The following is a 13,919-nucleotide window of genomic DNA, read 5'->3' on the forward strand; positions in this document are numbered from 1 at the left end:
AAACATTAGGACATCTGCGCACAAGAAAAGCACGCTGTAATATGCTTTCTGTCTTTAGAATTCAGGGTGCGGAGGTTAATTTCGTCTTTGGCAATAACGAGTCACTGTCCCATTTTGCATCCTTCCAACATAGTTTTCATTTGACTTCAATGGAACGTTAATCCCGACACTTTCTGAAAAGGAACGGCACTTCGCTATGACGCATTGTGTGCTGGCACACAAGATCAAGCTAAAATCAATGAAAAAGTGGCATATCATGATTGTACTACCTGATACCGTTCATGTTATATCAGCAGAAACAGTTTAAATTCCCACCGTATCTGCGGGTGCAAGTGCTTTATTCTGTGCCTATTACGATATAGTGCAGTTTTTAATACAATTGATGCTTTGCCCCTATAAAAGCAAACATACGATACCCTATCGTGTGGTGCTTAGAAAATTGTGGTCACATTTTGATAGATCAAATCCAGGAAGTCTCAAGAATCAAGCTCCCCATTTACCCAAAATTTCAAAAGTTGCAGGCAATTACCTCCACACGAAAGAAAGGACAATTGATACATCTGAATAATATACACATAGAAACATATATATATAACTTTTCTGTGCGTATATACGACCGAGGTTGGAAGAATGCACTGTCCTTTGGTGGCACTACTCCACTGTTCACGTTTTATGCTACTCTCGTTATGGCTAATTATTTACATTATGTTTCATAGTTTCAGAACAAAAATTGGAGAACCAGGCTTCTTTGCTAAACAGAATTATTGATTTATTACAAAACAAGACTTACTCAATAAAGTTGCTAAGCTTATTAACACAGAGTGTGAAATATGAATGCATCAACATCTACCTTTCTAAAATAACATGTGCATGCACACACACATACTGGTTAGGGGAAAAAATAATCAAAATTAAAAAAAATGAAACTGTCTCTGCAGAAATCAACTTTAACCAAATACTTTGTCCAAGTTATTGTGAATTCTTGAAGAAAAATGGATAAGATATGGAAAGTTCAAGATGGCTTTTTGTCTGGCATCTAGATACACGGAGATGGCTGTCACTGGGATCTTTCCAGAATAGTTCTTTTCAGAGAGACTTCCAGTAGTAGCCTTGCAAGCTTTTCGGGTGAATTAGTACTTAAGTGGTTTCAGCTATCACACTGGAATCTCAGAAGATCTTTATTCAAAAACAGGTAGAAAAGGAATGAGTTGGGTGGTTTCCCTCTTAGCAGGGTACACACCAACTGATAATTCAAACAGTCCAAGCCCAAATCAGAAAGCCAAAACTCCTGACAACCATAAACCTAGACAGTAGATTTCTCTGTAAACAGATCCAATAGCCATTAATGCTCTTTATGTTTATTTAGTACTTAATTGTCTCTTCCAGGAAGTGTATATTTTGTTTTTTAAATAATCCAATGTGCCCTTCCAGTAACCACTAAAATTACAACAAATCCATGCATTTCCTCAGTCTCTCAAATGAACCATTTTCACAATCTTTTAAACAGGAGTCGTCAAACATATTAATAATTGAAATATTTCATGACCAATATAGATAAAAAATACATATATAAACAAGCTTCTAAACACAAGGGACCCAGGTCTTTGAATTACATACAGTCATTATTGTTCATCCACTGTAGCTCTGGCAGGGTATGAGCCAAAATGCCAAGGTAACAGCTTAAGTGTCAATTTACGTCACAATGCTTCTGATGGTGCTGCACAAGATCCGGTGAACCTCAGCGGGATTTACCTGTCTGCTTTTAGTCAAATAGAATAGAAAGATTCTATTGTTTTGTTTCAGAAGGCATCAGAGTAAAGAGACAAGCATCAGAGACTGGTGAGGGATATGTGCACTTCTTACATTAATTGAGTATCAATTTGACTAGGAAGATTGGTATGAGTCAGAAGGCAGTATATAGTAAATTGCAGAATGGCGTCTCTGCTTGTTTGGGCAATTGGCGAAAGCTGACAATATCAATGTTTTGCACTAGACAGGCAAGTCACTGGTCAGAACAATCCAAACATGAAGCCCTTACAGTGATGTGGATTAAAATGTGACAAACAATCCAAAACAGGACACGTGGAATATCATGCCCCTAAAACACAGGACGTACTGATGCACTGATGTCGAATTAGACCCCATCATTCAAGGTGACATTTTGAATAATAACGTGCTTGGGGAAAAAATGCACTGGCCCGGATTTTTCGCAAAGGGTAAGGTGAGTTCATCAGTTTTCAGCTATCAACCATAGAGGTTGTGAATTTTATTTCAGCATTCACCGTTATTAAGGATTGATTCGAAGTGGATCTTCCGCCGGCCAGACATACACAGTTAAAATCGGAAATCAGGAAATGGTTGTTCCAATTGTTTTGTTTCTCTGCAAACTACACTGCACCGGTATCTCACGGAGAGGTGCATAACGTCCTTTAGGGAAGGAAATCTGCTGTCCTTACTTGGTCTGGCCTACATGTGACTCCAGACACACAGCAATGTGGTTAACTCTTCCATGCCCTCTGAAATGGCTGAGCAAGTCGCTCAGTTGTACCTAACTGCTACGAAGTCAATAAAAAGGAATGATACCCGACGGACCACACGGCTTCAACATAGGCACTCGAAACGACAATGGCAAACCCAACCCTGTCGACCCTGCAAAATCAGGGGCCTTGTGCCAAATTGGGAGAGCTGTGCCACAGATTAGTCAAGCAACAGCCGGATATAATCACACTCACGGAATCATACCTTACAGACAATGCTGCAGACACTGCAATCCCGATCCCTGGGTATGTCCTGTCCCACCGGCAGGACAGACTCAGCAGATGTGGCGGGACAGTTGTCTATAGTAGGTACAAAGAACAAAGAACAGTACAGCACAGGAACAGGCCATCCGGCCCTCCAAGCCTGCGCCGATCTTGATGCCTGCCCAAAATAACACCTTCTGCACTTACGGGGCCCATATCCCTCTATTCCCTTCCTATTCATGTATTTGTCAATATGTCTCTTAAACGTCGCTATCGTATCTGCTTCCACCAACTCCCCCGGCAGCAAGTTCCAGACACTCACCACCCTCTGTGTAAAGAAATTGCCTCGCACATACCCTCTGAACTTTGCCCCTCGCACCTTAAACATATGTCCCCTAGTAACTGGCTCTTACACCCTGGGAAAAAGTTTCTGACTGTCCACTCTGCCCATGCCGCTCATAACTTTGTAAGCCTCTATCATGTCGCCCCTCCACCTCCGTCGTTCCAGGTAGGGAGGCATCAATATCGACTCCAGACCCCATGAAGTCTCATGGCATCAGGTAAAACATAAATATCACCTACCGCCCTCCCTCAGCTGATGAGACAGTACTCCTCCTTGTTGAACATCACTTGGATGAAGCACTGATGGTGACAAAGGCACAAAATGTACTTTGGGTGGGGGACTTCAATATCCATCACCAAGAGTGGCTCTGTAGCACCACTGCTGACCGAGCTGGCCGATTACCAAAGGACATTGCTGCTAGACTGGGTTTGCAGCAAGTAGTGGGGGAACTAACACGAGCGAAAAACATACTTGATCTGGTCCTCACCAATCTGCCTGTCGCAGATGCAGTTGTCCATGACTGTATTGGTAGGAGTGACCACTGCACAATTCTTGTGGAGACGAAGTCCCGCCTTCACATTGAGGATACCAACCACCGTGTTGTGTGGCACTATCACCGTGCTCAATGGGATAGATTTCGAACATATCTAGCAGTGCAAAACTGGGCATCCATGAGGTGCTGTGGGCCATCAGCAGCAGCATAATTGTACTCAACCACAATGTGTAACCTCATGGCTCCGATATACCCCACTCTACCACTACCATCGAGACAGGAGACCAACCCTGGTTCAATGAAAAGTTCAGGAGAGCACACCAGGAGCAGCACCAGGCATACCTCAAAATGATGTGTCAACCTGGTAAAGCTACAACCCAGGACTACTTGCATGCCAAACTTCATATGCAGGATGCAATAGACAGAACTAAGCAATCCGATAACCAACCGATCAGTTCTAAGCTCTGCAGTCCTGCCACATCCAGTCAGGAATGGTGGTGGACAATTAAACAACTAACTGGAGGAGGTGGCTCCACAAATATCCTGATCCTCAATGATGGGAGAGACCAGCACACCAGTGCGAAAGATAAGGCTGAAGCATTTGCAACAATCCTCACTGTTGATCATACATCTTGGCCTCCTCCTGGAGTCTACAGCATTACAGATGCCAGATGTCTGCCAATTCGTTTCACGAAACGAGAGAAGACACTGGATACTGCAAAGGCTATGGTTCCTGACAATATTCCGGCATTAGAACTGAAGACCTGTGCTCCATAACATACCGCACCCCGAGCCAAGCTGTTCCAGTACAGCTGCAACACTGGCATCTACCTGGCAATTTGAAAAATTGCACAGGTATGTCCTGTACACAAAAAGCAGGATAAGTCCAACCCAGTCAATTACAGCCCCATCAGCCTACTCTCAATCATCAGTAAAGTGATGGAAGGTGTCATCAACACCGCCCTCAAGCAGCACTTGCTTAGCAATAACCTACTCAGTGATGCTCAGTTTGGGTTCCGCCAGGCCCACTCAGTTCCTGTCCTCATTACAGCCTTGGTTCAAACATGGAGAAAAGAGCTGAACTCAAGAGGTGAGGTGCGAGTGACTGCCCTTGACATCAAGGCAGCATTTGACCGACGATGGTATCAAGGAGCCCTAGAAAAACTTGAGTCAATGGGCATCAGGGGGAAAACTCTCTGCTGGTAGGAGTCCTACCAAGCACAAAGAAAAATGTCTGTGGTTGTTGGAGGTCAATCATCTGAGCTCCAGGACATCACTGCAGGAGTTCCTCAGGGTAGTGTCCTCGGCCCAACCATCTTCAGCTTCTTCATTAATAACCTTTCAATCGTAAGGTCCGAAGTGGAGATGTTCGCTGATCATTGCACAATGTTTTGCACCATTCGCGACTCCTCAAATACTGAAGCAGTCAGTGAAGAAATGCAGCAAGACCTGGGCAATATCCAGGCTTGGGATTATAAGTGACAAGTAACATTTGCACCACACAAGTTTCCAGACAATGCCCACATCCAACAAAAGAAAATCTAACCATCTCCCCTTGACATTCAATGGCATTACCATCCCTGAATCCCCCACTATCAACATCCTAGGGGCTACCATTGACCAGAATCTGAACTGGGGTAGCCATTCAAATACCGTGGCAACAAGAGCAGGTCAGAGCCTAGGAATCCTGCAGCGAGTAACTCACCTGATGACTCCACAAAGCCTGTCCATCATCTACAAAGCACAAGTCAGGAGTGTGTTGGAATTTTCTCCACTTGCCTGGATGGGTGAAGCTCCAACAACACTCAAGAAGCACAACACCATCCTGAGCAAAGCCGCCCGCTTGATTGGCACCCCACCTGCACACATTCTTTCCCTCCACCACCAAAGCACTGTTGCAGCAGTGTGTACCATCTACAAGATGCACTGCAGCAACGCACAAAGGTTCTTCCTGGGACAACACCTTCCACACCCGTGACCTCTACCACCTCAAAGGACAAGAGCAGCTGATGCATGGGAACATCACCACCTGCACGTTCCCCTCCAAGTCACACATCATCCTGACTTGGAACTATATCGCCGTTCATTCACTGTTGCTGGGTCAAAATCCTGGAACTCCCTTCCTAACAGCACTGTGTATGTGCCTACCTCACATGGACTGCAATGGTTCAAGAAGGCAGCTCACCACGACCTTCTCAAGGGCAATTAGGGATGGGCAATAAATGCTGGCCAAATCAGTGATGCCCATATACCATGAATGAATAATAATAATAAAAAAGTTTGCATACTCAAGTACATACAATGGCATCAATTTGCCATACTTAGCCACTGGATATCCACTAAACACTCCAGGAGAAATTTCAAACTTTTGAATTCTACGTCCAGGTGAAGCTGAAGCCTATTAAGGATATTTCTTTGGTCTGTTATATTCCAGACACAGACCTGCTCAGAATACAACTCGGTAAAGTACCAGTTTACGCGTACATATTTTTAATAACTGATGACAGAGTCCTGCATTACTTCTCTCACGTGAAAATATAAGGATACAGTTTGTGGATTATCAGCAAAAGGATTCAATCACTTGTGTCACTGGCCAAGCATCTGGCCCACAAGGTTGTTTTCCAACAGTAGCTCCCTTCATATAAGGCCCTGCCATTGCACAGCATCTGCAAAATTGCTATTATTTCAGTTTGCATCAGTAGTAGTAGCATGAGTAGTTGCGGTTGTAGATGCAGTAGAAGAAAAGGGACATCTCGTAACTTGAATTATGAACACAAAAAAAATGAACGTGTGGAGGAGGCATACTTTGGAATTTGTTTTTAATTTGGTGTTCAATGGGCAGTTATTATATACATCACTGGACTTGACTTTGAATTGAACGCCTTGGAAGGGAAAACGGACGAGTTGTATATTTGGCGGCTAATTAGCTTTAATAGCACATAGATCCATCCTTTATCTTTATAATTTCGAGTTATCGTATTATAATCTCACTTATTTTCGGTTTCTTAGCTGAGAGGTTGAAGCAAGTTAAAGGTAACAAACATAAAATATGTTTAATTGGTGTAATTGTCTGGTTGTTATAATATTGTTCTGAATTTGAATGACTGAATTCTGAAATTTTCTGGGATTAATTAACTGACAGTTCCGTGTCAGAACTTGGATTAATTTGCACCGCTGTCAGAACGATGTCTATGCATACATTGCAATGTATATTTCCTGCAATTTTAGCTTAAATAAAAAAGATGCATATGCTAATTGAGAAAAATCTGATTGAAACAAAAACGATTCTGAGGGGCGTTACGTGGTAGATTCGGATATATTGTTTCCTCTGGGTCGAGAGTCCAGAACTAAGGGATAGTCTCAGGATCATGGTCATTCATCTAAAGTTAAGATAAGGAGGAGTTTCTTTACTCAGAACATGGTGAAGCATTGTCATTGTCAGTCTTTGAATATATTCTAAGCTGAGTTAGATAGATTTTGGACTCTGAGGAAAACAAGGAGCACGGGGATCATGAGGGAAGCTGAAAGCGAGGTCAAAGATTAAAGATAATCTTATTCAATGGCGATCAGGCTCGTGGGGTGGTATGACTTACAGTGCCTATATCTTACTTTCCCGTGTCCTTATGCAATATTGGTATTATTTACAATGAAGACTTTCAGGGATACTACAAACTGTATTTGTCACGTGATAGCGGCACATAAATCACTGGGCTGTAGTTTGGGTGCATTCAAGTTAAGAAAATAGTGTATCTGCACCTAATATGGCGGAATGGAGGCAACACCTCCACTGCAATTTTAAATTTTAAATATATACAAACACATTATGGAAATTGTCAATGATCATTATGTAACTCATCTGAAAGTGCAAGTGGCCGCAGTCATCTTCCAATGAGCATAATATTTTCTAAGAACATCCAGTTTTGCAGGAGGTTTTTAGACTGTTTTTGGTTGGATTCAGCCCCTGGGAAAAGCTTTATTAACGTTTGTTCCTTCTGTGTCAGAACGAATAATCTGATACCAAAATTTAGGGATTCAGAGATGTACAACGAATTTAAATCACGTAAACATGCCATAAGCTAGTTAGCAAAATTGAAGCTCATGAAATAGGAAGGTCCATGTGAGCTTGATTAAATCATTGGCTCAAGGACAGAATGAAAGAGTCGTGTTAAATTGTTCTATTTCAAACTGAAGGATGTTAGACAGTGGTATTCACCAAGGGCTATCGGTAGGAACACTTGTACATGTGTATAACTTAGATGTTAAAATATAAAGTAAATTTTCAAAATGTGCAGATGTTACCAACCTTGCAGGTGTAGCAGACAGAGATGATGATTGCAATCAATTGCAACAGGACACAGATTGGCTGACAGAACGATCATACAAGTGGCAGATGGAATTTCATGCAATGAAGTCAGAGGTGATGTATTTTGGTCGAAGGACTAGGGAGAGGCATAATAGAATAAATGAAACAGTTCTAAAGAATGTGATGAACACAGGGGTTTGATGTACATAGATCTTTGAAAGTGGTGCAATATATTGGGTCGTTAATTAACAAAGCATATGAGATCCTTGGCTTTAGAAACAGAGCTACGCAGCACAAAAGTGGGGAGACTATACTGAACCTGTAAAAACTATTTCTTAGGCCACAATTGGAGTATTGCATACAGTTCTGGTCACCGCACTTTAGCAAGTATTTGATCGCCCATGAAACATTGCAACGGAGATTGACAAGGATTGTTCCAAGCATAACGGATTTTTGCTACATGGTCACCTTGGAGGAGTTGGGTTGCTCTCCTTGGTGCAAAATCGATCGAGGGAAGAATAATCTGATACTCAAATTTATGGATTCAGAGACGTACAAGATTATGACAGATTTAAATAATCTAGACAAATAAAAGTGTCTCCTTTAAGATGATGGTACATGAGCAAGGGGACATTGATTTAAGGTTTTGGGCAAGAATGCGGAGGCACACGATGAAGAACGTTTTGTATCTAAAGCGTTCATTAACTGCAACTCGGTGCCTACAAGGATGGTGGAAGCAGAGATGATGAATGATTTTAAAAGGAGATTGAATGACCACTGAGGGCTATGTGGATATACTGGGGATTGGGATTGATTGGATTGCTCTACCAAGAACCGGCATGGACTAGATAGCCTCATGGCCTCCTTCTGTGCTGTACTGACTCTCTGACTCTTAGACACAGCATTGGACTGCTGGAAATAGGTTGACATGGCTGTGAGATCTTTAAAGGACAACACAGTAATGCTTATCAAAACTTTTTATCTTTAGAAACCCAGTTAAAATAATTTTTTAAAAGCACCATTTATGGTCATTTTGCATCTGCGCTTAAAGATAAAAGATTAATGTGTTTGATTTTCAATTTACCACCTGGAGCATGAAACTGAGCTTTTGAGTTTTGTGGCGCTTCTCAAAGAATGGAAATCGAAAGTCGTTGACTTCAATAGCAGCAATGCATGCGATATGCCAAGTTTATATCTTAATGTTCATCTGAAAATCTACGTCGGTGTCTGTAAATGCCTACAGAGCTAGGAGGACTGGGAACATTTGAGAAAGATTAGAGTGGAAAGCTATTTGGAATACGTGTGAGCGTGATGACATAGAAAACTTACAAAGCTGCTGAAAACAATCAATATCAAGTTGACAGCTGAGCTGAAAGATCGCGATGTTGAAACTCATCTGACAGTAAGGCAAAATGGGCGCTATTAAATGGCCCTTCTGCTACATGCACAGCCGCTGATTAAGATGTTGAAGTAAGTAAATATCGTGAGGCGAGGAGAGTTATAGCGATCTTTGAATGCAATGCCAAAATTTTGCGATACTACATAAGATACATTTCTGGACCACCGTGATAAAAGTTTCACTGGGGAGCAAAATAGACATGAACGATGGGCCGCCTTTATAAATCCCAACCTTATTTTCCTTTCTCTGGAATTTTATGGATTCAACAAAATGAGAAGAGTGTATAATGAATGGGTTCTATTGTGCCAATGCTGAAGTTTAATTCGATTTCCAGAAAATGCGAAGGTTGCCTTGAATTTCATTAGAATCCTCTGCTGCGTCCATAACAGATAGGTCGAGCTTGCAACGAGAAAAGTTGTAATCTAGGTCGATGCAATAAAGAAAACGTGTTTACTTCCCAAATTGGCAAATGAAGAATAGGAGATCTTTGCTAAAGAGAACGGTTATTGCTGTAACTGCGAGCCAGCCTACATGTGGTTCGTTGGTTCAACACAACCACCGCGGCCACTGTGAGTTGTACAACGTTTTAACAAAGCTTAAGGCAAGCATCAAAAGAAATGTTTCGTATACCTCCAAAGCACAATGAAAATCTAAGGTCTGACTTTTGAATTCAGTAACATTATGTTCTCTTCTGCTCATTTTCCAACCTGTTTCAGAATTACCCCTAAATCGCAAGAATTTCATGGTTTTCATGTCATCCATTTCCTCGGAAATCCTCTAAACTTCCATATTTCGAAGGTTAATTTGCATTATATTTTTGAACCTAGATCTGATTTTACCATTAGCTTTCTTGCTGCAGTCCTACAACATCTGCATTACATTGCATTTTACTCCTAAACCCAATTATTTTCATGCTCTTACTATCATAAATTAGCAGTTATGTAACTGTTGTTTGCACGGAGTCGATCATACAAAACGTTTCAAAGCAATTTTACACTTGTTACGTCTTCCAAAAAGTTTGGACATGATATTTCTTAAATAATAATTGTAAGATGTATTTAAATACCATGACCGAAGTTTTGATAGTAGTTTATTTAAAGATGATTTCTGTTTTTTTATTGTTAACGGGAATAATGGTTAACATTTTTCAGATTTACAGAAACGTCTCGCGGAAGCAAGTATGTAAAATTCTGTGTATCTATCGTATAATACTTTGATGCAAAATATTTACTTTTCATTCTTGTACACCATCGTATCCCATATATTGCACCACGCTACAACATACTTGACATACTTTGTGTGCACTTCCAGTAAAATAAAGCATTACTTGCTCCTACTGTTTAGTTTTCCTATTTTACTTTATTGTTTTTACACTAAAATGATTTCATATTCCTTCTTATTGAGCCTTCATATGAATGTTCGAGCCCACATTTTGCGTGATGCTGGCTTTATTTCCCTTATTATGATTCTATTTTAGATGTCCACTATTTCTCAGATAGCTCCCCGAAGGAAAGGCACTGGACGACCCTGTTTCTTCAGATATGCACCCTTTATTGAGCATTTAACAAATACAAGCGCTGTGATGTATTGGTTCTATTCGATAATACCCGTGAATTGTAATGCTACACCTGGAAATTATTTTTCTATTCTTCTATACTCTGCAGCGGTACCCTTTCTTCCAGGATAGCATTTCAACGATCTATCAATTCGATTAAATGATCACTTTGGCAGCACAGGAAAATAAATAAATAAATCATAGATGATTTATTAACATGTTTGACGTGATACTGATTGCAGATTAGTGGGATCTGTCACGTGCTTTTTGTCATGGGATCTGAGCATCGCTGGTGAGGCCAACATTCTTAGCCAATCCCTAATTGCACTTAGGAAGGTCATGATGAGTCGCCTTTTCAGAACTGCAGCTGTGCATGTGGTGTAATTTCAACAAATGTACTAGGAGGAAAAGAGTTTCAGGTTTCTGGCCCAGCGACAGCACTGCAGCCGAGATTGTGTCACGGTCCATAGCTTTTGTTCTTGTTTTCAGTGCCGTCGGCTGTTTCTTGATATCACCTCGGGTGAAATATGTGAAAACATTTGGAGAGAGTACTGAAAAGATTCACGAGAATGGTTCCAGAAATGAGGAACTTCATTTAAGTGAATAGAGTGGAGAATCTGGGACAGTTTTCCTTGGATAAGCGAAGGCTGAGAGATGTTTTTAATGACGTATTGAAAATCGTGATGGGTATAGACGGCGTAGATAGGGATAAGCTGTTAACACTTGTGAAAGCAGGGAGAACGAAGGGACACAGATTAAAGTACTTGGCAAATGAAGCAAAAGCGACATGAGGGAAATGTTTTTCAATCCGCGAGTGGTTAAGGTCCTGAATGCACTACCTGAGATATGGTGCAGGCAACTTCAATTAAGGGATTGAAAAGGGAATTAAACAATTATCTGAAAAGAAAGAATGCCCAGGATTACTGGGAGAAAAGGAGGGAATGGCAAAAGGTGAATTGCTCATTCGGAGAATCAGTGTCAACATGATAGGTCAAATAGCCTCCTCCTGTGCAGAACCAATTATGGGATTTTGTGATTTTTCTTTCGTCGTGTGATGCAGCTGGATGGCTTGCGAGGCCATTAAAGAGGGCAGTTAAGAGTCAACTGCATTGCTTGGGTTTGGTGAAACATGCAGACCAAATGGTCGGTTTCTCTATTCGTGAGCAAAACACAATTTTTACAACAATCTGGCAGTGTCAGTGGCTTCATCATTGAGAATAGCGTTTTATACCATATTTATGAATTGCGTTTATACTCCACCAGCTGCCGTGGTACAACTTGAACTAACATTTCTGTGCATCAACCCGGGCCTTTGGATCACTAGTCCAATAACGTTGCCAACATGCTGACGTTCCCTATATTTCACAAATGTTTGTGTAAATGCTACCACGATTTGTCCTTTACATCATGCTTTTTTATGAAGAAGGAGAAAAATTGGTCCAGCTCCATACCATCACCCATGTTCCAATTAGCGGTGTGACATGTCTAACTCCACATCCAAGATAGCCTGCTTTCTTTTGATATTTTCATTTCAAACAATATTTCCTGCATGAAGAAATATCACTTTCCATAGGCTGAAGGTGCAGAAAATCGTCGATGGGGATACAGCTAAAAAGTCGTTAATACATATAAAAAAGCTTTTGCATGAAACTATTCCCACATTAGTAGTACTATATGACCGGTGGCCACTCAACTCATGAAAGAATTGCTGCCGAAATGTCGTGTAATGTATTCATAAAAAAGATTATTATCAACGAAAAAGGGAATAGAAGTATGAAATGAGTATACTTAAGAGAAAAATGCGAGCGTTGATTGCACGGTGGTTAGTATGCACCCACTGGACGGTATCATCAGTGAATGCATCTACTCGAAAAGGAATTAAACAAAGAATGATGGAATGTTATTGTCAAACAGAATCACAATGATTTCCACCATGTGCTGGGGAGATTTATTTGGTCTAATAACTTGTTGAAACCGCTGAGTAGGCCGAACGTTTTTGTTTTCTCATCCCATGCCATTAACAGACGGAAAATCAAAGCAATGCATCCCCAGAATCTCAATAATTTTCTCCTGAATGCAAATTTCGCCCGTGGAACAGTGCTTTGGAAAAATCTTTTGAAATGCACAAGCGTTCAAACTTTGGTTTTCTGGGCACAAATTCCTCCAGAAAGTTAATGCCATCTTTATCATGTACTTTCTCCCTTTCACTTCAGCTGCAGAGTTGCAAAGTAAAGAAAATGGTAGGGAGAACTTGTTTCTGGAGGTCACATTATCTTTAATTCTGTCTCTACATCATACTTCCACTCTCCCCAGGCTTCCATTCCCGCTCCACCATTCCTTCTGTCATTCCCTTGTTTCTTTTCCCTATCATTAAAAACGTATTGAATTAGCTGTGAAATGATTCTGAACTGTGTAATATCTGTCTTCAATTGATTTACTTTCTCTGTGTCTCACTGATAAACTTTAATGTCTTGAAATGTATGTGAATTTGTCAAAGAGAATGTATCTTCATTTCTAGAACTGTGTGCTGGCTAATTAAGCATCAATTTAAGTAAAAAATCAGCACCTGAGGCTGCAGCAGAATTATAAATTTCTACGGCATATCTGGAGGGAAAGAAACTCATGCAATGTGGAATAAAATCAAGTTAGCAATAAAGCAAAGAGAACGTCTTCTCGAAGGAATTCGTTTTCTACAGTAAATCAAAAGATTTCTTCTGTAGTTTATTTCTATCAAAATCGTAAAAGGTGCTCCTTTAACTTGCATTAAACAATTCGCAGCAAAACCCAGGGAGGATGTCTTCAAGAGCACGTACACCGACGGATATGTTTTCCTGTCTCCCACAAGGAAGCAAACTGAAGCATTTTTTGTTATATGTGTATCACCCTTGTTACAGCCTCGGTGAGACCGTCAAAGTTAAGACACAAGATATGAACTCCCCAGACTAATTTAAAGAAATACACAGGAAAATGTGACTTTATAAGACTTCTCCTGTAACAACTGTACCAAAAATCAACATTAACTAAATAGCACTGTGTACGAAGCTAGTGCTTCCCTTTAACTTATTAAAATCTTGGAAATCCCACG

This window comes from Heterodontus francisci, chromosome 29, assembly GCF_036365525.1.
Source record: "Heterodontus francisci isolate sHetFra1 chromosome 29, sHetFra1.hap1, whole genome shotgun sequence".
In the NCBI taxonomy this organism is placed as follows: Eukaryota; Metazoa; Chordata; class Chondrichthyes; order Heterodontiformes; family Heterodontidae; genus Heterodontus; species Heterodontus francisci.